The sequence below is a fragment of the Pleurodeles waltl genome, chromosome 12 (genome assembly GCF_031143425.1).
Source record: "Pleurodeles waltl isolate 20211129_DDA chromosome 12, aPleWal1.hap1.20221129, whole genome shotgun sequence".
NCBI lineage: Eukaryota > Metazoa > Chordata > Amphibia > Caudata > Salamandridae > Pleurodeles > Pleurodeles waltl.
This window is the reverse complement of record NC_090451.1, coordinates 243,876,570-243,903,444: the sequence shown is the minus strand read 5'-3', so window position 1 is coordinate 243,903,444 and position 26,875 is coordinate 243,876,570. Positions and strand designations below refer to the sequence as shown.

At 46.3% G+C, this 26,875-nt stretch overlaps 1 protein-coding gene across 2 annotated transcripts in view; it reads right to left on the bottom strand.

Moving 5' to 3' along the window:
• The window catches only part of ADAT1 (adenosine deaminase tRNA specific 1), a 250,049-nt gene that overhangs the window by 213,090 nt on the left and 10,084 nt on the right, over nt 1–26,875 (bottom strand). The window contains exon 2 of one of the 2 annotated variants that reach the window (XM_069217496.1): nt 1,316–1,387. The exons of the other annotated variant lie outside the window; for it this stretch is intronic. The gene's annotated coding sequence lies outside the window, so the exon portion shown is untranslated. The remainder of the gene's footprint in view (nt 1–1,315; nt 1,388–26,875) is intronic. 2 annotated transcript variants of the gene reach the window in all.

Below are 26,875 nucleotides of genomic sequence, written 5' to 3'. Positions count from 1 at the left end.
CATCACCTTGAAGACTCTGCGACGCATCTTCCCTCACCTCGGATTTCCATACAAGGTGCAGGCTACTATCTCTCTTGTACTATCCAAACTGGATTATGCCAATGGCTTCTACCATGGATCTTCTCTATTATGAAAAAATTACAACGTATTCAAAACTCCACTGCGAGGCTACTATTACATGTAAAAGCCACAAGCCCAAATCTCCCCTGCCTTGAGAGCACTACACTGGTTACCTGGTGCCAGAAGATCCACTTTCAAGCTGCTTTGTATCACACACAAAGCTATACATGGAACAGGACCACTTTTTATCAGAAACAAAATAACCAAATACATTCAACAAAGAAACCTCAGCTCAAGACTGGCACCCTGCCTTAAAACACTACCATACAAGAAAAAGACTATAGGTGGTACATCCTTCTCTGTTAAAATAGCCAAACTATGGAATTCATTACCCCCAAATATAAGATCCACGGATAAATATCTTTTCTTCAGAAGACTACTCAAGAATTGGCTCTTTCCTTCATAACCACCTGTAGCCGGCTGTCCGATAACCCAGCTCCAGGCGTCCCAGAATCGGAATCAATGCCCCGATTCTATGGCGGGGACGACGCCTCGTCCCGGTGTCAGGGCAACGCTGACGCCGGAAGCTGCCTAGTGAACCCAGATATCCAGATTCCCGAGAGAACTGAAAAAGAGGACAGACTTTGCGCGCGGCGCGCAAAAGAAGAACAAAACACCGACAGAGACGAGGAGAACGGGGGAACGAAAGACCAGAGCAACGCCGAGAAAAGCGAGGATACCCTGGAGGAAAACGGCCAACCTAGGGCCGGAAAGGGAGACGAAGAACGCAAACTCTGCCACGTCCCCAGAGGGACGTGGCTAACAAAGGTACGGTCCTTCCTAAAGGACAAAGTCTTACCGAAGGGGAAGAGTAACGACGGGAGAGGGGAGGGTGGAGGCTGGGAGACGGGAGGGGAGAATCTGGAGAGGGCAAAGAGAAGAAGGGCATTATGAAGGAGTAGAGTACTCTGAAAAATGTAAGAATATCCTAAGAAAAAAAGGAGTTAAATCACAGAAACAAAGAACACTATTTAGTATTTCTTAAAGAGCACTCAGGAACAAAAAGCCAAGTCTGAGAGAACACGAAGAGGTGACTGTTTCTGCACCCACTACTTTCCAACTCAGCACACTTTCCAAAAGGGGCACAAAAAAAAAAAATATATATATATATATATATATGTATATATGTATGTATATCTCTCTCTCTCTCTCCTCCCCCCCCCCCAATACTACTAATAATGACCTTCCGATTTACCCTTTATATCCGTTTCTCTTTTCCGGTGCGCCTGGGAGCCCGAGAAGAAATCTTTGCCAGTCAAGAGGGGACCTGGAAAAGAGAGAGAAGAGACATTCTAATATGAAGAGCACGCCATCCATATATTCTTGAACAAATCACGTATCCTTAAAGAACCCTAAATAAAATCATTGATTCTCACACACCCAAGCCTCATAGTCCTTATTATCACCAACCCACTGCCACACCACCATACTCAAACAGCAATGGACTGCGTATGCCTGTGTTGATAAATATTTTTAATCTGAATATGTGTATATCCTAGATATGTATAGTTCTTTAGGAAATATGTAATTGCTACTATGTTATAACAATAAATTACACACATACTCTTTAAACCTGTTTACCAAATGCATATTTACTCACGATTAAATTTGTATATGTATGTGAATATATATATACATATATATATATGTGTGTATATGTGTGTGTATATAAATAAAAAATAAAATAAAATCTATAAATAAAACTCAAAAAAGTAAATTAAAGTAAAAAAATAAAGAAAATTTAATAATAATGGATAAATAAAAGAAAAATAAAATGATTTTAAAGTGTGTGTGTATACATATATAAATATATATTTACAAATAAACATAATATAAATTTACTCTGTTGTAACCTTTACTGTGTCTACCTATCACCATATGTCATGTCTCCATCAATCTATCCTCCATCCCCAATCTGACTCATCCAAAACCCATTCTACTACATTCATCTCCAAAATAACCCTGCCTAAGCTCTTCCCTCCTCTTCCACATACAACTCACCCAAACCTCACTTTACTACCATGATCTCTCAAACAACCCTAATCAATTCTCCCTCATGTATCTCACCTTGACTCATCGAAAACCCCTCCTGCTCCTGTGATCTCCCTAACCCTTTCCACAGACTTTTCCTTCCTCTATTTCTCCTTTACTCATCCCAAGCCTCATCCTATTACTATAAACTCCCAATTAACACTTCTGGATTCTTCCCTCCTCTATCCCTCCATTATTCTAGTCATTCCAACTAATAAACTCTCATATCCTCTCCTCAAATTAACTCCTAAAAATACTAAAACTGAACTCATATTTCCCTATACTAATCCACTACTAATTCCTCTTGGGTTCCGGAGTAGCATGCTACTCGCCGAAAAGCGTTTTGACACCTCGTCAGGGGTAGTAAGCGCGATATAAATACTATTACAATACAATACAATACAGTATCCTTTGAGCTCTGTGCGAGTGGGATCGTGTGGCTGGCAGAGTGACCCATTGTTTTTCCCATCTGACTTCTATGTGCTTGGGGCCTTGATGTATTGTAAGCCCTGCACAGAAGAATAGTGAATACACAAGGGCTGGACTAGGCTGCTCATGCTGTGGCTGTGGGATCCTACTGCAGCTGTAATCTGGACTGATCCTTTGTGAGGCTGACTGAAATCTCCCCAGCTACTCAGTGTTTCCTTTGCAACCATTTTCATTCCACCTGTGAGTAAACTAACAGACCTGCTACACTTGGATCTGACCTATCCGTCCTACTTGCCCAAAGTGCCATTGAAGCACGTCCAGGAGACAGTGTTTGACCAAGGCCTCTATATGGTAAGAGAGTAAGTAAATCCGTAATTTAGAACAGTCCCAGGTCATGATGGAGAAATGCCGCTGGTGTCACACCACATCGGGGGCAGGCTGGCGAGCGTGCAGCATTAAATGCGTGTAACTGTTGGGGCGTTAGGTAGGTACGGTGCAAGTAAAAGAAATGCGTAAGCTTGAAACGGGCATTGCTAGTGACTTTCCACACCTGTGTAAATGTCCTTCTCCACTCACCATCCGTAAGGTCAGGCAACCACCGATCGTGGATTTCTGACATCCTTCCGTCGCCTTTCACGTCTTTCTATATGCGGGACTAACAGTAGCTAACCCAGATCTCCTAAGCAATAAGTGAGACCTTGGCATATTGTAAGAATTGACCGGGTCTTAACTGAAAGTAAGTCTGCGCCTCCTCCAACATGAGGAATGTACAGTTGAGATCTAAGTCTTCTGCTGAAGCATCCCCCATTGTACTGCTGTATCAGAACCATTACCTGTTGTATCTACTAAAAAAGCAGGCAGCCACTGAAGGATCAATAGTGTAGCATCCGGGGCCCTACGAAGCACAATGGTGACTGCCCACTCCTGCACTTCTGCTACCTATGAATGGGCAGTCATCCGGCACCCTCAATCCTCTCATTCAATACCCTGGATGGTTCACTCCCAGACTCCAAACTGCAAGCAGAGCCTTCTCAACATCTGAGCCATCCGAAGACCATTGTACAGCATACTGCAGCAGGCCTGCAAAATAATACATTTGCAGGCCAGGGAGACCCCAGTTCTCCAAGCTCTCTGTTAAGCTTCAGCACCTCTACCTTCACACTACTCCGTTTACTAGCCCACACCAAGGAGACCAGTAGGCTGTTCAGCCTGAAAAAAAAAAGCTTGCAGTATTCAACAAAGGGAATTTTGAGCACATAAAGGCAGGGTGGCATCATGACTACCCTGTTCAACGACCACTCTGCCCATGATGGAGGGGGGGGGGGGGTCATCCAAAGAAAAATCAAGACCTCAAGCCGGGTAATGACTGCCACCTATTCAGAGTGTAGTTGGCCTCGGCGGAATGAGTCACTAGTATACCCAGGTAGCAGAAGCTGTCACACTCCCAGGTGAGTCCTGCCATAGGGAGGGCAGCAGCGGCCACCCCAGCCAATGGAAATAGTACAGACTTCTGGCGGCTCACGTGCAGGCTAGATACCGTTCATTGCATAGCCATTATCTCCAATAACACAGCCACTAAAAGTTCTAGGTAACTGGCGTCTGCTTAGACAGAGACATAGGTGCCCCCCACCACCACCACCACAATGCTCCTCCGTGCCATGCTGTGGTGTAGATTCAGCATCAGGGGCTCCATCGCAAAGGTGAAGAGAAGTGGGGACAAGGAACAACCCTGCTGAATGCCACGCTCTATGAGGAAATGTTTGGATAGCACTCCTTTCTATAACTGACTGGAACCGCAGGTTAAGTTTAGAACAGCTAAACCCACGATAAAGACACCAGGCCCAATCCCATCCTCCTTAACACCTACCAAAGGTAGTCCCAACTGAGGGTGTCAAAGGCCTTTTCAATATCTAACACTACTACTGCAGAGCTTATGTCTGTGCCAGCCACAGAGTGAAGTACATGAGGCAGTCTATGCAAAGTCATCTGCATTCCCGTCTGGGGCATAAAGCCTCACTGGCTTTCAAGGACCAGTTTGGTTATTACCCTCCCCAAGCACATCACCAGGGTCTTAGCCAGGATTTTAGTGTTGACCCCTAGCATGGACAGGGGCCGATAGGAGCTGGGGTCCATGGAGTCTTTGCCAGACTTCGGAAGCATGAAAATATGTGCCTCCCTCATAAAATATGATAGAGTGCCATGTCACCTGGAGTCTTGTTAGGTATCCAATAGGTGCAACAATGGGAGGGCTCCGAATGTCTGATAGTACTCCACAGGGCGCCCATCCAGGTCTGGGGCCCTGCAGCGCACCATTGCGCTGACAGCCTCGGGTAAGTCTTCCACCTAAATGGCTTCCTCAAGCCCCTCTCTCTCTGCCTCAGTCAGTCATGGCAGGTCTAAATCATTTAGAAATCTCGCCACTACATCCTGGGGAGGAATCTGCCCATCCCCACAGTTAACGGCTGCCATGTGGTCTCACAGAAACAAGTTGATACCGGCCTGAGGGTTGACCGCTGTCCCGTCTGGCGACAGCAGTGAAAGCACGAGTGGGGGCTGGTGCTCCCTCTTCAGCATCCAGGACAGCAACCACCCCGACTTATCACCCTCCTTGTTGGAAATAGCCCTTTCTGCAGGGGGATTCCAAAACTTTTTGCCTTCCTCCTCCTGTTTTCCTGACCTTCTTTTTGTTGGCTTTAGGATTCAGGGCACTTTAACTGTGCTAATCAGTGCTAAACTGCATATGCTTTCTCCCCTAAAACAAGGCATGATTGGCTTACACCTGTTTGGCCTATTTAAGTTACCTGTAGGTCCCTTTTAAAGTGGTATACCATATAGTCATGGCCGGTAAATCGAATGCTAGTAGTGGGCCTACACCGCTGATTGTGCCACCTACAGAAGTAGACTTGCAAACCTGTCTCAGGCCTGCCACTGCAGGGCCTGCGTGTACAGTTTACTGCCACCTTAACTTGACATTTCAAATAACTTGCCATGGCCTAAACTCCGCTTTTACTATGCCTAAGTCACCCCTAAGGTAGGCCCTAGGTAGCCCTATGGGCTGGGTGATATGTATGTAAAAGGTAGGACATGTACTTTTATGTTTTGCATGTCCTAATAGTGACAAACAGTCCATTTAGTTTTTAACTACTGTGACAGCTGTTCCTCTCATAGGTTAGCATTGGGAATTTCTTTATATTTTCAAGTAGTAATTTCTAATCTGAAGCAGTAGTGTTGGTGTGTTTGGAATGGAAGTCAGAAATCCTGCCTACTGGTGTAGCTAGATTTTATATTTTAGAAATGCCACTTTTACAAAGTAGGCATTTCTTTGTGCTTGTGTGTTTTGCAGCCTGTCTCCAATCACTTTCAGTGCAGAGTGGCAGCTACATTTTTGTGTGTACTTTCCAGACAGCCACAACATAGGCGGGGCTGGGTGTGGCAGGAGAGGCATCTGCATCCATCTGCATACTGAGAGTGTTCCTAGGCCGGTAGAGGTAGTTCACAACTTACATGCCAATAGGCCTTGTCCTGCCGTCACACAAAGGGTTGATTTATCCCCTACTGATGTCTGGAGAAAGGGATGGATTGGAAGGGGTTGTGTTACACTTGAAAGGGTTCCTTTAAAGTCACCCCTTGAATAAGGACATTTTGGAATACAAGTACAGGGGCTCTGACCCCATATCTTGAGAGCACTTTTGAAACTTGGACGGATGTCAGAAGGACTGCTGTGTTGCACAAGACTCATCTGGACTACTCTTCTGCTGTTGCCTTGCTGCCTAAAACTTGTTGGGTGGCATAAAGGACTCATTTGCTTACTTTTCTGATTGTCATCCTGCTGCCATCTGCTCCCTGACCTTGGACTACCCAGGCACTGTGGGGTTGTGAGGAAAAAACGCCATCTCCGCCTTCCACTTGCCCGGATGAGCTGGCCTGCCACCCTGCATTGTGCCTCAAGTGCCACCTGTGACTAGACTATTTAGAACTGGTTGTAAGACTGAATTCGGCCAACCAAGCCATCCTTTTATTATTATTTTATCAGTGCATGGGGAGCGCTGTTTTGCTGCTCCCTAGCACGTAGTGAGAGCTTTACATTGCCCCTGGGACCGGCGTGCCCCTGAAAGTGACTTGCGCCATTTAACCCAGCATGATTCCTGAGCCAGTGGGCTTCCTTCACCAGCACGTCGGAATCCACCCTCAGCACTGCCTTTCAGCGAGTAAGAAGCCACAGGCCATGTGAGGGAGCAGATCTGTGTTCTGCCCAGAGAGAAAGGGGCTGCCCCGGATCGGTGTGTCCCTGAAAGCGACTCGCACCACACGGCTAGTGCGAGCACGAGCCTCCCTCGCTTGCGGGGGCTGACCCAGAAGTACCACTAGTCCACGTTCCTTTACAGGAAGTAGCCTCTTCAAAAGGCTGCCCCTGTTCCTGCCACTGCACTGTGCGTCTGTGGGCAGCGGCCCCCTCTGAAGTTGGCACGCAGGGACCCAAGGCGGTTGCCCTGCAATCCTCAACCATGCGTGTATCCTACTCGACCCCTGGGACTTCATATGCCATACCTGGGGGGTACGTGTTTTGTGATTTCACTAAACAGGGCGGATCTTCAACGGAGGCCCCCACCGCCCTGCAGGAGTGCTTTCAAATGAGGCTTCATGTGTCTGGTTCCTAAACTAGATTTCAATACTCATACTAATGTGATGGAATGGTGCCTTCATTTACTAAAACTGACTGCATTGCATGGTATAATGTTAGTTTTACATGCATCAGCAAGATTATAGGTACTAATCCGTAACTGTACAATCTGCATCACATTTATACCCTATGAGGTTCTGTGATCTAATGATGTATTTGCAATACTTATATTTTTACACTTTTTGCAATTATGATGTCGCCTAGGTCCTCTAAAGACCAGGACAACAAGGTTTTACATAATATGCATATATCGTATGCATTTATGTCACTTATGGTCTTTGATGTATGTATTTAAAATATTAGACAATACTTTTTATATACTTCTATGTGGAGTCTCTTTAGTGGTGTATTTTTTGTGTCACTGGTGTAAGTGTGTTGCGCAAACGCTTTACACATTGCCTCTGGGGATAAGCCTGACTGCTCTGTGCCAAGCTACCAGGGGGTGAGCACAGGTTTTCTTTGGTGTGTAACTTACCTGCCCTGGCTAGAGTGGTGGGTCCTACTGCATTTTGCCGCCAACCTTGGACAAGCATTCTCTGCATGTCACTAGTTTCAGAGTGTCTCACTCTAGCCCTCGCCAAGCAGTTGAAAACCAATCCGTATCAAAGTATCCAGCAGTCGCCTCACAAAGCTCCTCTTGGAACAACAGCTCTCCTAAAGATGGAGGCGGGCCCGCAGAATAGTGCCATGCATCCCCCCACTCCAACAGCAGCGGAGCATGGTATGAAAGGAAGTGACCCAGGAAACAAATCTGCACTGTGGCAGCAGCCACACTGCCTGTTACCAGGAATATGTCTAGGTGACTAGAGGTCCTGTGTGTGGCATTCCTGCGTCACAGGGTGTGTTGCATGCCAAACATCTATATATTGCATGCATTCCATCACAGCACGTAGGGCAGCCGTGATATGTGGTTTAGTATGTGGCCGGCTTAAGTGGCTATCTGGCACACAGCTGAAATCGCCAGCCCTGACAAGAGGCATACGAACATATGGGAGCAGTTCCCTTGCTAATTCCAGATAGACTCCATCATCATCCACGTTCGGAGTATAGACGTTGAACAACTAGACTTCCACTCCAGCCAGTAAGCAATGCACAAGGAGATACCTACCCTCAACATCTGGACTGGAGCCACAAACACAGAATGACAGTGTCCAGACTGGGGTGACGTGGCAAGCAAAATAACAATGGAGTAAGCTGAGATCCGTGACTGGGGGTGAGAGTTCGAAAACTTTCAACACTCCATCCATCAATTTATTTTGTGGTGTTGCTAACTTGTGGGGCCACCCATAACCCCACGAGCATAGCTGTAATAAGTAGAGGAGTCCATCTGGCCTGTCCATTTCTTGTGAACCACGTGGACCTCACTATTCATTAAATGTGTTTCCTGTAACACTGCTATTTGTACCCCTTATCTGCAAAGATACATCTGTACCCTGTATTGTTTGACTTAGGAGTTAAGCCCACGGACATTCCTTGTGACAAATTTAAAGAGCGCCATCATCTTGTGTCAATCCCCCCTATCCCGCATCCCCACCATCGATGCTGCCAGATTTCAACCAAACCTTGAACTGAGCCTCTCCACACCCCGACTAAACACAAAAAAGCAGCAACTTGTGTCTACCCAAACATTGACACTTCCAAGAACTCCTCCCTGATGCAACTCACAAACAGATCAATGTGTCATCCAACACTCACTGCAAAACTTTTAACGTCCCACACAACCAGTCTAGTACTAAGGGCAATGGGGTGCGGGGGCACCAGTTGACACACCACACTCCCACCAAACACTCTCACTCACCCAGTGTCTGCAGTCGCCCCAGAGACATGCAACCTTCACTTGCAAAGTGAATCAGCAACACAGCTACCGTGGGGGCGCCAGTGCCCGAGTTCACACACCGGCACTCGCAAACCAGCAACCACTGCCAATACAAGGAGAAAGTTCAAAAGTATTGGTCTCCCGGCCAGTGCCAACATCCTCGACCCGTCTTTCCAGTCCGCCCCACAGGTGTCATCAACATAGTCCACACAGAGACCATCTGCGTCGATGATTCAGGTCTCCCCTGTTGCCAGGGTCTCCTCCACTAAATCAACCCCACTGTCCTCTGAATTAGAAGCAATCACTGCCTCCACGAGTGCCCTCACCTCCTCACAGTCTGACCTCTGGTGCTCCAGGTCCAAACTACCACCACAAGAGATCACTACTCGTTTTGAACACTGAAAGGCCTGCCCACCTCGCCGCCTACGCCTCCTCGGCAGCCAAATAACATGGGCCTCTGCAGCCCTGTCTCCTGCAGCGCGTAGGGTTAAGTTCCGGGCCTTTTCCATGTACCTCCAACCAATCCCAGGGAAGTGAAGAATGTGTACAATCCGCATGAAGTACCTTCAGTTTGGCTGGACAGAGATGCATGTGCCGCAGGCCCATTGCGTACAGCTTTTGTTTTATGTCCCTGAAGGACATCTGCATCTGTTGCACTAGTCTGGTATAGTCCAGGAAAATACAGATTACAAGATTATCAAAAGCAGGATCCCAAGCCTGTCGGACAGCCGGAGAATCACGCCTGTCTCTGTAGTTAAGCATCTTCGCAATAACAGTGTGTTGCGGCGCTCCTACTGGTGGTAGCAGGGCGAGAGCTCGGTGTACTCGAACAATCACAAACAATGGGGAGAGCAGCATCTGGAAGGGCGTCTTTATCCAGCGTTCAAGGAAGAGTTCAAGCGTCTGGCCTTCTGCCCCCTCCAGAAATCAAAAAAGCGTAGGTCACAGAGTCTGGAAGGCCTCTCCGCATCCTCTGCCCTGTGCTCCAGGTCCGCTGTTTTTGCAGACAGCTCGGTAAAAGCAGATTTCAATGTATTGCCCTCACCCTGCAGTTCGGTCACATGTTGCTCTGTGGCAATGGTGCTCTCCACCACGGCGTGGAGAAGGACCCTTAGGAATCCAAAGTCTTTCAAAACAGTGTTTATCTTGGCCTGTACTGCCGCGCTGGATGCCTCCAGTGGGGCCTTATGGATCGTCGTGACCTCCCAGTATCTACTTGCGCCGGCCACAAGGGCTGTGAACTGATCCTTCTTGGTCTGCTGTGACACCCCCTCCACCCCTCATGGGGCTCGTCTTTCTCCATATTGCTAAACAGCCTGGAAGAGGATGCAGAGAAATCAGAAGGTGGGAGGCAGTGCAGAAGGCAGCACACAGTGCCCCCAGATGGTGCAGTATTGACTGTACGGTATCAGGAGTCCCAGGTACATTGAACTCACAGCTGGCAGGGGGGCATCAACTCTCCCTAGAAGGGTTCCCAGGGTAAAATCCCCCAATCAGGTATTGTCCCCTGTATGTAGTGCACCTTAATACGTTCTTGCAGGGCAGTAGTAAGCAGAAGGTACTTACTCCTTGTGTGTCTATCCCGCCAGGAAGTCTAGCCAAGCAGGCACAAAGTCCCCAAAATCTGGAGGTCCAGCTGGGAGCCAGCCAACCAGTAGGTGTGGCGCTCGTTGTCTCAAGGTGCAGCTCTGCATGGCCTCTCCTCCAGGCCCACCACAGGTGGGCACTAGGTCACGAGTTGCAGAAGGCACCCTTCGATCCTATACCGTACCTCGGCAACAGTCTACAGGGCAACAGGCAAGCCACTCAGATAGGGAGCACAGTAGGCAACAAGGTGTCTCCCTCTGTAACAGAAGCCCCACCTAAGCCATCATGGGCCAGATCACTGCAGAGGTCCCCAGGGCAGAGGCAATAACATCACCAGGGCACCCTTGCCAACCCACACAAGGCCGCCTGCAGGTGCAGAATCCACGCGGGTATGAACGATGTCCAAGAAGGTTAGTCAGCGGGCTAACACGGCATCTTAGAGTAGCATGGCCATCTGCCAGTGCTTCTCATGGTCCCCACAAGGCAGAGGGTCTGCAGGAAAACCAGCATCAGTTGTAGCAGTGGGGCACACCAGGACAAGTATGGGCAAAGTGAGGGAACCTCCTCTGCTGTCAGGCTCCGCCTGGAGGTCCCACCAGGCCTCTGCCCACTCTGCAGCTACACCGATGTCCCTGTCCTTCAGTAATCCATGCACCACTCAGTTCAGGGACGGCACGCTAAGTCCTGTCGCCATCCGCACCCTCTCACCAATGACCGTGTGGTCTCCAGATGCAGTGAGACTGCATCTACTCTATCACTGCATAGGCCTCAGCTCCTACCTTACTTGTTTTGTACCTTACTTCGGAGCCGTGGCAGCGCTCAAGACTGCATGTTCTTGATCCCCATGGGGAAAACAGACAGAGCAGTAAACATCGTCAGTTGCTGTGTGCAGCGGGGGATTACTGTAGGATCATTCTCGGGCCAGCAGCAGAGCTCCTCTGAGCATGTCTGTTGCAGCCGCTATCTTGGTCACGCCCCCTGCAGCTGATTTCTGCTCCGACACAACCATACATACTGCATGCACTGACATGCCGCCGATTAGCATCACTGCACCAATTATGACATACTTCTACCCTCAATTAATATACCAGCTCCTCAAACAGCTTTCTGTACCTTAATATCTTGGCATATTCAGGGGATGCGCAAGGCTAGTAGGTGCTACAAGAAACATTTCTTCCTTAAGCACCAAAGAGTTTTCTTGCCACTTCTCCATGAGATATATATGGTGGCAACCGAGGGTCCCTGACTTTGAAAAACATAGCAAGGACACATTTTCTTCAATTTCCATTCTGCCTTCGCCAGGGGTGTATTACTTTGGGTCAGGGCAGGAGTCTCATTCTACATGAAGTCCATGATTATAGACCCTGAGTGTAGATTTGCTCTTGTGGAGAACGTACTGTATGGACTCCTGCTGGTACTGGGGGGTATATATGCCCAAACTCAAATCAACCTGTATTCTTTCCATAGCTATCGGGCACACTCAAGCTAGATCCCAACCTCAGTTACCACAGACATCTACAGTTAGCAACACATGGTCGCTCAAAACTTGGCTCCATCAAAGAACACTGATGGATGTCTGGAGACAACATAACCCAGGACTTTGCTTATATTTCTACTATTCCCCCTGCAAGTTTTGTCTATAGGTCTTGACAATATCCTATGGTCGACTCAAATTTGTTCAAACTTCTCCTCCTCAGACAGATTCATTTTGGACCATAGCCCTTTAATAATGTTCCTCCTATGGGACAGGACCCTCCCTCATATTCACTCTTGGCATCTTCAGGGTGCTGTCCTTGAAGACCACGTTTTCTGGAACAAACTTGCGACATGTATCCATGATTATTTTTAAGATAACACAAGGTCCATTGCATCTCGTTCAACAGAGCGGGAAGCCTACAAGGTATCGGTCAGTGTTAATTGTATACAGGAGAGCTCAAATGTCAGTAAGACACTTAAGGAACTGTCCAAAGCAGAAGCAGCTTCAAGTGAACTTGAGCATCAGATTATTGGTGAACCTAGTTTACGTGAAGCACTCCTTACTGGCCAAACCCAGAAGACCTCCTTAATGGAGAAGCTCAGGTGTCTTGGAGATTCAGCACACATTTCCCACATGCTCACATAATGGAACAAGGCTTGTAAATTGCTGGCCTGCTTGGCCACTTGAGACACATTGCATGTCCTAATTATTGAGCTCAAGAACCCACCAGACACCTCAGTGTTTACTTAATGGCAAACCCTACTAGGCTTTCATGATTTCAAGTCACCTACACTGTGAAGAACCTGGGGATTTTTGGGGGGCCAAAATAGCTGAATTCCTTAAGGCTCTTCCACTGCCCCAGGTTCTCCCACACAACAGGGATGACATTGAGGCACTAATTACACCCAAAGGGATCAAGGTGATCATTTGAGACCTCACAGCTGGCAAGATGCCTGAAACCAATGGCCTTTTATCATGAATACCCAGACCTCCTAGCTATTAACCGGCCAGTGCTAGAGGATAGTGTCTGCCTGAAATCACTTGCTTAAGCCAAGATGTCCCCAAAGGAATCCATCCTATTATCCATGAATCAGCATTCACAACAGAAAATTATTGGGAAGGTCTGGCCTCCTTTAAGTTACCTCCCCTTCCCAAATTATCCATTAGGAGCACAAAGACTCACCAACCTCTCACCCCCCCCCCAATTAACCCCAGTTGTCTCTACAGACTCCTAGAAACAGCTCTTCTGACCTGGCCCGATCTTTGGCCCTTAGCCTCAATCTCAAAAAGGCCTTTGACACCTCGTACTAGGACTACCTTTTCAAGGTCCTGCAGAACTTTGGTTTCGGAGCCCACACCATTCAGATTATCAGGGTACTATACACGTACCCCACAGCATGGCTACAGGTGGGTAAACTTATTTCCCCTCCTTTGCAATAGGCAGAGGGTCAAGACAGGGTTCCCTCTTGCCCCTCAGCTTTTTCTCCATGGAGCCTTCACAGTATGATTAAGGGCAGATAGGGGTATGCCACTTGCAGACAGGACACATTCTATTTCCCTATATGCAGAGGATGTTCTTAAATACCTTAAAGATTTCATAGGAGAAACTTCCGGGATCATTCAGATCTTTAACAACTTTGCTGCTGCCTCAGAGTTATATGGCTAAAATTATTATTCTTCTCCTTCATGCTGAATATCACAGAAAGCCAGATAAATCTGGGATGGTGTCCCCTTCAATGGGCCGAAGTAATATTTTGATGACTAGGGACGAGAATCTACAATAGTATTTGAGATGTGCTGGACAGCTATTTGAACTACGAAATGACAATCCTCAGTTCCCAAATGGATTTCTGAAAGACTCTCCTATTAGTCCCTATCTGTTAGATTGCCCTCTTGAAAATGGTGAATTCTACCTCGCCTATAATATTAGTTTTCAATCTTACCCATGAAATCCCAAGGTTTTTCCTCTGGTTGGACATACTAATAGGTGAGCTCATGTGGTGCTCCAAATGGTGCAGTGACCCTTGCCAAGCTCCTCCTTCCCATTGAGGCGGGTGGTCTGCAAGCACCTCATTATGAACTATACTATCCTACCTTTCTGCCACGCTACAATGGTTGAGTAGCTGGTTTAAATGTCTATCCCTTGATGACACAAGTACAGAAGTGTGCCTCATCTGACTAGCTTAATTAAATGGACTTCTGGTGGCAAACATGCTAGCTCTGCTCATAGCCTCACATCCTCCAGGTCGCGCTACGGTACAGTACACCTTTCTAACCAGGTGACTCCATACTCTCCAACTATTCCCCCTTCTGGGCCTCCAAAGATCTCTGGCAAAGAGAATGGCACATTGGCATAGCTCAAAATCTCTTAACACTGGGTGATCTCTTTGAGGAAGGACGTCTTCTCTTGCTCACCAAACTAACAGAACAATTCTGTCTACATGGGGGGACATTCTTCATGTATCAGACTACTCACCATATCCTTCAACAATGTTTATCACCAAGCCAAAGACATTCCTTCATCCAAGCCCTTAACACCAGTGGCTCCCAACCCGTGGTCCGGGCACCCCTCAGGGTCTGCAAAGCCTCTTTAGGGGGCCCACAACTGCTTAGAAAACTAAATAATATCAGCAGATGAACAAAGTGTACATAAATTGGCTAAAAGTACAACTGAAAATTTAAAATTGACTGTAAAAGTCAAGGAAATTGAAATTGGAGGCTAAAAATTAAATCAGTATCCTCAGATTGATTCATGCAAGCAGTGCAGGTGCATCAAACAGAATATAAAAAGGACAATGTGTGGCTTCAATTCAATTTAGAAAAACTCCAACCTTCCTATTAATTTTTTATTTTAGTATTTATATTTGTTTGGAAATTAAATAAAATGTGTAATCATTTGTGTATGTCTTCATGAATGTGTGTTTGTGTATTGTTTTGCGATTCAAGTCATCAATGATATTTAGACCAGGTGTCCTGGCTTCCAGTAATAACTCAGGGGGGGTGGGATCCCGGGTTTTAGTAATGATAAAGTGGGGGGTTGTCAAAAGGTTGAGAACCACTGCTTTACACCACAGGGTTAGATCGCAAACATATCACCTAGTTTTACAAGACCCTCCTTCCACACACTTCTATTTGTCACATAGTGGTGTTAGTGAAAGTGAAGTGTGAAGACGGCAGAGAGATCCACAAAAAACAATGGTCAAGACCTCTAGCTTTCCCACACTAAGGGGGTTATTCTAACTTTGGAGGAGTGTTAATCCGTCCCAAAAGTGACAGTAAAGTGACGGATATACCACCAGCCGTATTACGAGTTCCATAGGATATAATGGACTCGTAATACGGCTGGTGGTAAATCCGTCACTTTTCCGTCACTTTTGGGACGGATTAACACCTCCTCCAAAGTTAGAATAACCCCCTAAATATCCTACATTGTCCAGTGCACTCCAAAGAGGCTCTGACAGCATGCTACAAAAAGCCTGAAGAAAGAAAGAAAATATAAAAGAAATGATGATAACCAACTGTGCTGAATACCATAGATTGGGTCACTTCTTTTCCCTGTAAATAACTTACTACTAATAGAAGTGCTTCAACATCTTGCCAGCAGTACTATCTAAATTGCAGCACAATACAATAAACTGCAAGGAAGGAGCATGCTATGTGGGACAGGACTGTGAGAAAAGCAATTGAGCACTAGCTTGGTTTTAATGAGTCCAACTACCTCAACTCTCACTTCCTAGCCCAAAGCAAGCACTGTGTTATAACATTTTAACAGGGTCTGCTACCCACCAATTTTATTTGTGAAATCATGCAGAATAAGAAAGCCCCCTTAATCTATAGCACAGGTGAAATAAAAGCATGGCTGAAGGCTGCCTGGAGCACTTTCCGTTTGCATTCAATGGTGTCTCAGCAGGGACTAAAAACAATTCTAGCTTACGCGTCAAGAATTTTCAATTCACGGAGCCGAGGATTAGGCTTCTCTCTCTTTACTGCAATAAAAGACAGCAGCCAATCAAAACTTAAATAACCAAAAAAACTACATTTCCCATGAACCCAAGGAGTCCATTGTCCACCAATCAAAGGGATGACTCCTGTATGTTAGTCTCTGCAAACACAGTCCTTCCTCTTTCTTTGCAATAAAACCAAACAAGTACATGACTCCTTGGAACTGGAATCTCTTCAAACGAACCAAACTCTGGCGAAGATCCCAACTATCCTCTTGATGAATACCGGACCTCAACAAGACGTGTGTCTCCAATACACCGATCAGATACCTTTATTATCCGTACCTAGAAACAAAGAAAACATGGCAATAATAGCCTTCTCTTGACATAATATCATGAAAACAATATAACGGGAGGGTACACAATCATTGAATCATAATACATATGACAATTTCAATCAGAAAATTAATAATACAGTATTTTCTCTCTGGGCGGGATAATCCTCACCTCCGTGTCCTTAATAGAATTGAAAATTCTTGACGCGTAAGCTAGAATTTTTTTTATTCTATGTCAGGACCGGAGGCCTTGGATTATGCTAGTTCAAAGCTCATCTACAACCGCTGTAACCACATGTACAATTCGTTTATGATAGAATATTTTAAATGTGGAATCTGATGACCAATCAGCCGCTCTCATAATATCCTCTAATCGAGAACCAACAGAGAACGTCTTAGAGGCCATTGCTCCTCTAACTGAATGTGCTCCAAACATAGAAAACTCTATGCCAGCTTCCTCCAAGAGCCATCAAATCCATCATACCAAAGTAGCCACAGAGACAGGACCAAAAAGCTTTTGGAGAGAAATCAACAATTGTCCATGAAAATCTCTACAAACTTCACAAGTACATTCTTCATAAGCTTTTAAGCTTTTAAACATTTCACAATACACAATTTTTAATTGTGAGGAAAAGCTGGATAAGAACCACATCTGGAAGCGGTTTTTGTACGACTGGAAATAGTAAAAGAAACTCCCGAAGGAGTAAATACTCTACCAGCTATATCCAGTGCCCGTACATCTGACACTCTCCGACAGGACAAAAGACACAGTAACATAGTCAACTTCGCAGAGAGCTGTTTGCGAGAAAGATCTTCATTACACGGCCAAGATATCAAACATTTTAAGACTATATCTACATCCCAAAGAGAAGAATATTTAGGCAGAGGCGGTTTAACCATTCTGACTCCACAAAGGAATTTACAAACTAACAGGTGCTCCCCCACAGGTTTCCCTTCAATAAAGGGATGACCCGCTGAAATCGCCAATCTGAAATTGATGATGGTTCTATATGCTAAATCCTGAGCGGCTAAGTCAGACAGAAAATTGACAATCATAGCAATGGAGGACCCCAAGGGGTCAACACTTTGTTCACCACAACAACACACTGATCTTTTCCAGGAAGACTGATATCTTTTGTGAGTGGAAAGAGCCCAAGACTGGGACAAGAAAAACATTGCGTTGTCCGAAACTCCCGACACCTGCCAGCGTCTCGGAAATTCTCCACGCCATGAGGGCCAACTGCCCCATCTCTAGTAGAGGATGTGGGGACCCCACTGGGTCCAATAGCAGTTGAGGGTCCGGCAGGATCACAACTGGATGAGCACACAACATTGATATCGCCACAGGGAACCACGGTTGTGCTTTCCAAATGGGAGTCACTAAAACTGATTCCGCTTTCTGCCTCCTCACCTGAGAGAGTACTCTCTGAATCATGACAAATGGAGGGAATGCATAAAGAATCCCCATTTCCCAAGCCTGGAGAAAAGCATCCATCCCCCGACGCCAAAGGATCTGGTCTCCAACTGAAAAAACAAGTCAATTGAGCATTGAGCCTCGAGGCAAAGAGATCTATCACACAAGGACCCCACTGAAGGTTCAACTTTGTGAAGACTTGAAGCATCCGTTGCTATTACCTGCCATCCCTGAGAAAATGGGAATTCCAGTCTGCAATCTGATTGGCTCGACCCGGAAGATACTCCGCAGTCACTGAAATATGGTGTTGTAGGCAAAACTGCCAAAACTCCTCCGTGATTCCCACTAGAACACGGGACCTGGTCCCTCCAAGACGATTGATATACTGTACAGCTGAAATGTTGTCCATCCGAAGAATACATTTCGCTCGGCGAGGAGATAAGGAGCGCATTGCAAATGCTCCCGCCAGTAACTCTAGGCAGTTGATATGAAGATTCAACTCCTCCTGGGGCCACCCATATGAACCGGACCACAACGAGCCCCCCAGCCCCAAAGGCTGGCATCCGACTCTATAATCACTTCTGGGCTTGATGCAAAGATGGCTCTGCCGTTCCATGAATTCAGGTGGGCCAACCACCAATTGATCTCGGCTCTGGCTTCTACTGACAGAACAATCTGTTCCGCATAAGATAGCCTTTGCGAAGATGCAAGATCTTCAACCGTTGTAATGCACGATAATGAAGAGGTCCTGGAAAGATTGCTTGGATGGACGAGGCTAAAAGACCCACCAAGCGCGCAAGGGTCTTCAATGATAAAGTAGGAGAGGCAAGGGGTCTCCTCAACTCTTTCTTGATGGAAGTCCTCGTTGTCAGAGGCAACAATAATTGGGCTTTGATGGAATCTACCTGAAAGCCTAAGAATTCGATAACTCTGGATGGAGTCATAACTGATTTGTCCGAATTGATAAGGAACCCAGGTCCTGAAGAAGCTGAATCGTCCAAGAAAGATGAAGAAGGACCGATTCCTCCGATTGTGCTTTGATCAGAATATCATCCAGATAAATAATGAGACGGACTCCTCTTTCTCTGAGAAGTTGAACCACTGGTCTTAGAAGTTTGGTAAAACACCAAGGGGCAGAAGAAAGGTCGAAAGGAAGGACGGCAAATTCATACCAACGCTCTCGCCAACAGAATTGAAGATAACTGCGGTGTGGTTCGAATATAGGGAATGTGAGGTAAGTGTCCTTGAGATCTAAGCGAACTACAAAGTTGCCTTCTTGAAGAAGATCTCTCAAAAGATGGATGCCTTCCATCTTGAAATGTTGGTAAACTAACCATGAATTGAAATCTCTCAGATGGAGAACCAGGCGAGAGCCGCCTCCTTTTTTCTGAACCAGAAAAATAGAGCTGACGAAACCTGTAGGGTGTCGACTGGAACGGAAAATGGTGCGTTTCTGCAGAAGAATCGCTATTTCATCATCCATGAAAGAACTTTCTGTTTGGGAAAAAGAATGGGGCGTGGAAGAGACCCCTGAAAAGGAGTGGCATAAAATTCTATTCTGTATCCTTGCACTGTCTCGAGAACACACGGATCTTGAGAGATACGCTCCCATAGTATTACGTGATCTTTCAACCGACCACCTAAAAAGACTTCTGAAAATGGAATGATTCTCACCTGTGGAATTTCCGTCGGAGGAGTTGAAGCCACCTCTGTTGTTGCAGAAACCGTGACCTCTACCACTATGGTTTTTTGTTGGGTAGAATCCCAATCTGGAATAAAAACCTTGGGCTTGTTGGTTGTAGCCTCCGGAGGATTGGGTGTATCCGCTGCCTGACGCTCGACCCCTATAGCGTTGGCCCTGAGAAAAAGGCCCCTCTTAAACATCTTCCTCATAGAGGATTGAGCCTTGTCTAGGGTGGAGAAAGTGGCGATGTACTTCCCTAAGTCCTTGACAAATTTGTCACCAAAAGTAAAGCATTCACTAGCGAGACAGCATCATTGGGACCCAATTCTGCCAGCTTAGGGTCAATTTGCATCAAAAAGGAACATCTGCATTCCGTGAACATGGCATTGTTTGCGTTGCCCAACTTGGGGAGTGTCATTCTGACCCGGCTCGAGGATTGGGTTGTAAGGACAAACATTTTATCGCCAATTCAATATGGGTTTAGGCCTGGACTAGGCACAGTGGATCAGGCCCTAAATTTACATCTTATCCTCAGTAAATATGTTATTGCCAAAAGGGAACCTATCCACTTAGCATTTATAGATCTGTCCAGTGCATTTGATATGGTGAACAAAGCAAAACTGTGGGACATAATGGATACAATGGGGATTGAGCAAGATTTGCTGGATTTGATCAAACGCTTATACTCTGACCTCTCCATTTTAATTCAGTTTGGACAACACGGCGAAAGGTCTAACCCCCTTGTTTCCAATCGAGGTGTTAGACAGGGCTGCACACTGGCACCTTTTTTGTTTCTATTGTACATAAACGGCTTGTATAATTGTTTGGTTCAAAATGGTAAGGATTTCCCAAGGATGAGTTTTAGACAATTGCCAATTGTATTATATGCCGATTATGCTGTTTTAATTGCCCGCACGGCCAATGGTCTACAGACTCTCCTGGATCTTTTTTCAACACACACGCGAGAGCTTGATTTGAAAGTTAATTTTTAAAAATCACACGTTATGACCTGCGGTCCTAAAAATACTCGTACCAAATGTTTTAGAATGGGGGGGGAACACTTTGACAAAAGTAAAAGATTTTTGCTATCTAGGTCTGTATCTAAGTTCCACTCTGTCTTGGAAATTCCATTTGAATTTTAAGTTTCAACAACTGGCAAGAAATGTTGAGGCAATCTTTAGTTTTGCCCGCTGACTAGGGCATAGACCGGTCCACCAGATCCTTACGCTCTATAACTCTAAATGTGTTTCGGTGGCGATTTATGGGGGCGGCCTCTGGGGATATACCAGTCCAAGCATTCTACAGCTTGCAGAGAATAAATTCCTACATCGGTTACTTATGGTACCTAAGAACAAAGCGAACATTTTATGCCATGAGGAACTGGGAGTCCGCTACATTACAGATTTGATAGATATTGCCCCACTTTTACTATGGATAAAAGTATGGTTAAACCCGGCGGCTACTTTAACACACGATTGCGTAAAAGATTGTATTTCATTGACAAACTGTAACAAAATTCCATGGCTAAATTTTGTTCACAATGGCTTCCGAAACTTGGACTTGGAGTATATGTATCTCAAACCAGAGCTCCTGCCAGCTAATGCGAAAGAAATTGTTAAACTTCGACATAAAGAGCATGTTATGAATCTTAGATACCAAGTGGCAGAGAAATTGAGTTCTTTTAATTCATACATACAAATTCTATCATCAGATTTGCTAGAACCTTATTTTGTCTGGTTCCCGACCCCTTCTTTATACTCTGTACTCGTACTTTTTAGATTTAACCTGATCCACTTTAGAGTGGCGTTCCCGATAAAATGCGTGTGGGAAAAAACACTACTGCCATGACCTTGTGATAACTTTTCGAAACAAAGCACTTGCCACTTTATTTTATTTTGTAAACTTTATTCAGTCCCCAGGAAATCCTTTTTATTACCCATTTTGCGTAACTTGCACACTTCTTCCTACAAAGAAGGACTGACCGGCATCCAAAGCCTCTCATCCAAACAAATGGGCATTTCTATTCTTAGTTTTATTAAATCCACTATGACCATTAGAAACCGATATGAACTGGTAATGTTTCTATTTATTAAGAGAAATTATGCATTGTCTTATCATTATATCATTATATACGCTTTTATAAGTGTTCATTATCTTATACTGTTTTAGTAAGCTTGGGTGATAGCCTTAGATCTAATAGATTTGCTTTTTATGAATGTTATAAGTACTGTATTTTATGATGACTTTTATGTATGCAAGTATACTTTTATGGCAAAACACCAAATAAAGTTATTTTGACTGACTGACTGGCGTTGCCCAATAAATATATGGCTCGTTCAGCCCATTCCAGAACTGTCTGAGGGTCCAAGGGAGAATCAGATTCTTTGGCTTGAACAGCCAACACTAAGATCTTCGTGATTGGTCCCGAAACATCTAGTAACTTATCTTGGCAACCTTTCCATGCTCTGTCTAGTCCTTTTTAGGATCTTTGGAAACACTCTTCATAAACGTTGCCATATTGGGGTCTAAGTCAGGCATATCTGCCACTTTACATCAATGAAGGTCGACGGTACTCTGTGCGTAAGGTGTTTCACACATCCCGGTCAAAACCTTTCCTGATGTGATCCTGCACATAATGTGCAACCTCTGTACAAGGAATCCATTCCATAGAACGGGGATGGATTATGCTCTCAGGATCAAAAGAAAGAGTATGCGAAGAAGAGCTACGTTCCTGTGTATTATGAGACTTGCATTTACGTTTCCCGGCTTAGAATCCTCATGATCGAGATCCGAACAGGAGGAATGCGAGGCAGAAGAAGGGAGACCATCTGTCAGGGTGGAAGGATCCAGACCTGTCTCAGGTACCTCCAAATTAGAAAAGGACCCATACCCATGGTCTTGCATCACCAACGCAGCCATGTAAGCCAAAATGTCTGCAGAGGACGTGGGTCTCTAAGAGGCTTCTCAGGCAGCGGCTACTTCCGATGGCTGGTCTTGGGAACCAGAATCAAGTAGAGAGCGGCCTCTCTATTCACGCTGACCGTAATGCATAAGGGGTTGAGTAAAAGGTTTTAAAGCATTAATAAGAGCCTGATTAACAGAGTCCAGGACATGATATCCCAGTGTCTCCACGAGTCTTTTCCTCCATATGATGTTCCTCATTGGCTTCAGGTTGATTCTGATAGTATTCATCCTCTTCGGTGTAGTATGCCATGGTTAATAAGGGATGTATGGAGGAGTTCAGATGAGGGGGGAAGGGCCCCAGCAGGGAGATGTGCAGCAGAGGCTGATAAAATTTGTCACAGCAACTTTAGATGTGGAGGGAGCCCCTGCCAATTCCCTAAGGCAAAGCCTTTGTTTGTAAACGCGCCCTGTCGGGCGTTTTATTTTGGGCTCAGGAATTAAGAAAGCGATCAGAAAGAGCAAAAAATAGACTTATTTCTGGATGCTGCGCGCATTGCGTAAACCTCGCTCCTAATGGAAATCAGGAGACCGAGGGCACATGTGCGTCGTAATCATAGAAAGAGGACTAGTCCTCTAACCCCTTCCCCGCCAGGGACGTAATGGTTACGTCAATGGCAGCGCCCGTGTGGCGCCATGGACGTAACCATTACGTCCTGGGACTGGCAGTTGGGGGAAGCGCTAGCGCTTCCCCCGAGGGCCGCCCCCCAACACCCCCAGGCCAGGGCTGAAAGGGGAATCCCTTCCCCTTTCACGCCCCCCCCATGACGTCAGCGCGCGATCGCGCGCTGATTTCATGGAAAGGGGGAAAGACGCGCTGGAAGCCATTTGCTTCCAGCGCGTCTAAGGGAGAAGGTGAGTATTTCACCTTCGTGCGGGGTGGGGGTGCTCTGAGAGAGGCATCGAGGGAAAGGAAAGGGTTTTCCTTTCCCTCGATGTCTCTTTGAGCATTCCTGCTGCCCGATCGCGAAGCGATCGGGCAGCAGGAATGCCCACTAGACACCAGGGATTTCGCTATGTGTGTGTGTGTGTGTGTGTTTATTAGTGTGGGGGAGCGACCCCTTGGGCAAGGGTCGCTCCCCTTTGGGGGCAAATGTATTTTGCGTCGTTTCTGCCCCCCCTGGGGGCAGATTGGCCCTATTTTTAGGCCGATCTGCCCCCAAGGAGGGGCAGAAAGCCACTAGACACCAGGGATTTTATTGTTGATTTTTATTTTTTGTGTTGGGGGGCGGCCCCTTGGGCAAGGGTCGCCCCCAGGGCCCTCATGTATTTTTGGGCAGTTCTGCCCCCCTTGGGGGCAGAGAGGCCTATTTTTTTTAGGCCTTTCTGCCCCCAAGGGGGGCAGAATCCCAATAGCGCCAGAAATAGTATGTATGTATGTGTGCTTTGTGTTGGGGGGTAGCCCCTTGGGCAAGGGTCGCTCCCCCCGGGGGCGCAATGTATTTATCGTCGTTTCTGCCCCCCTTGGGGGCAGATTGGCCCTATTTTTAGGCCGATCTGCCCCCAAGGGGGGCAGAAAGCCACTAGACACCAGGGATTTTATTGTTGGTTTTTATTTTTTGTGTTGGGGGGCGGCCCCTTGGGCAAGGGTCGCCCCCAGGGGCCCACATGTATTTTTGGGCAGTTCTACCCCTCTTGGGGGCAGAGAGGCCTATTTTTTTTAGGCCTTTCTGCCCCCAAGGGGGGCAGAATCCCAATAGCACCAGAAAGATATGTTTGTATGTGTGCTTTGTGTTGGGGGGTGGCCCCTTGGGCAAGGGTCGCTTCCCTCCGGGGGCGCAATGTATTTATCGTCGTTACGCCGATCTGCCCCCAAGGGGGGAAGAAAGCCACTAGACACCAGGGATTTTATTGTTGGTTTTTATTTTTTGTGTTGGGGGCGGCCCCTTGGGCAAGGGTCGCCCCCAGGGGCCCACATGTATTTTTGGGCAGTTCTGCCCCCCTTGGGGACAAATAGGCCTATTTTTTTTAGGCCTTTCTGCCCCCAAGGGGGGCAGAATCCCAATAGCGCCAGAAATATTATGTTTTGTATGTGTGCTTTGTGTTGGGGGTTGGCTCCTTGGGCAAGGGTCGCTCCCCCTGGGGGGGCAATGTATATATCGTCGTTTCTGCCCCCCTTGGTGGCAGATTGGCCTTATTTTTAGGCCAATCTGTCCCCAAGGGGGGCAGAAAGCCACTAGACACCAGGGATTTTATTGTTGGTTTTTATTTTTTGTATTGGGGGGCGGCCCCTTGGGCAAGGGTCGCCCCCAGGGGCCCACATGTATTTTTGGGCAGTTCTGCCCCCCTTGGGGACAGATAGGCCTATTTTTTTTAGGCCTGGGGCAGAATCCCAATAGCGCCAGAAATATTATGTTTTGTATGTGTGCTTTGTGTTGGGGGTTGGCCCCTTGGGCAAAGGTCGCTCCCCCTGGGGGGGCAATGTATTTATCGTTGGCCTTATTTTTAGGCCAATCTGTCTCCAAGTGGGGCAGAAAGCCACTAGACACCAGGGATTTTATTGTTGTTTTTTTTTTTATTTGTGTTGGGGGGCGGCCCCTTGGGCAAGGGTCGGCCCCAGGGGCCCATATGTATTATTGGGCAGTTCTGCCCCCCTTGGGGGCAGATATGCCTATTTTTTAGGCCTTTCTGTCCCCAAGGGGGGCAGAATCCCCATAGCGCCAGGGATACTATATGTGTGTGTGTGTGTGTGTGCTTTGTGTGGGGGTGTGGCCCCTTGGGCAAGGGTCGCCCCCCCCCCAAAGGGTGCAATGTAATCTGGGCGATTTCTGCCCCCTCCCCTTGGGGGTAGATTGGCCTATTTTTTTTTAGGCCCATCTTCCCCCAAGCAGAGAAGACTAGACACAAGGGAAAATGAAAAAATGGTTAGTGGCGGAGTGTTTGTCAACTGGCGAAGTATTTGCTTTTATGATAATAACAGTTTTTCTCCTTTTTGTTCTAGTTCAAAGCTTTTGCTGACTTTGCTGTGGCTTGTTGCAGTTTTGGCAGTAGTTGTCCTGCGGTTTGCGTAGTTGCATGTTTTAGGTAAGTAAATAAATTTACTCCAAGTGAGTATTGTTGCAATGCATGAATGACATGTTTGTAGGTGGTGTACTGAATGCAGGATTGTGTGTGAAATTGTCCTTAGAGTTATGCACAATGATTATTGTGTTGTCTTATGTCTAATTTGCTTTTTTTTCTTCTCTTTTTAGTGGGATATCGTTGGTGATTGCTGTGGCTGTGCAGAGTAGTTGCTGGTGAGTCAAGCTTTTTCAGGCAAGTGAGCAGTATAGTTTTTGAGTTTATAATTCTTAGTGATAAACCTATACTTTGTTACTTATCTTACACAGTGCTGGTTGTTGGTGGTGTATTTGTCCAGTTAATTTTTGTAGGAAGGATCATGGCTAGCCGTAGGATGACCGCTCAGCAGGTTGTTAGTGTGCTTTTTGAGTCATCTTCTGACCATGAATATGAGACTGACTCTGCATCTGAGGCAGAGGAGGAAGTGCAGGATTCTGGAAGTGAATTTTCTGTCAGAGATGAATCATCTGATGATGAAGCCACTCTCAGTGCTGATGAAGGGCCTGTTTTAGAGGAGGACAGTGATGTGCCAATGGTGCAGGAGCCAGCGGCTGAAAGGCTTCCCATTGGAAGACCTGACGCATGGGTTGCACCAAACATGGAGCAGCCACAGTTGCCTGCGTTTACTGGTTTTCCAGGGTGTCGAGTCAATACGGAAAACTTTTTGCCCGTCAACTTTTTTGAGTTGTTTATGGACGATATATTTTTGGAAGAGATTGTTGAGCAGACTAATTTGTATGCAGAGCAGTTTTTGAGGGACAACGCTGCCAGACTTAGGCCACACTCTAGAGCTAGCCGGTGGATTCCCACAAATCTGGAAGAGTTGAAAAAGTTCTTGGGTTTAACTTTTTTGATGGGGCTGATAAGGAAGCCATCGCTGTCTTCATATTGGTCTACTAGTCCCTTGACGGCAACTGCTATATTTCCTGCCATCATGAGTCGTAACCGGTATGAGCTTCTTCTTCGGATGTTGCATTTTGTAGATAATGCTTTAGCCTTGCCACGAGATCATCCTGATTCTGACCGTCTTTTTAAGATTAGACCTGTCCTTGATCATTTGGTAGATCGGTTTTCAGAGATCTATGTTCCAGGGAAAGAAATATCTGTAGATGAGTCTTTGGTCCTGTTCAAGGGTCGTTTGGTTTTTAGGCAGTACATTCCTAGCAAGAGGGCACGGTATGGAATTAAATTGTATATGCTGTCAGAAAGTAGTACAGGATATGTTTATAATTTCCGGGTCTACACTGGTAGGGATTCCAATATTGACCCCCCTGGTTGTCCTCCCACTTTTGGAGTTAGTGAGAAAATTGTGTGGGAACTTGGTAGACGACTGTTTAAC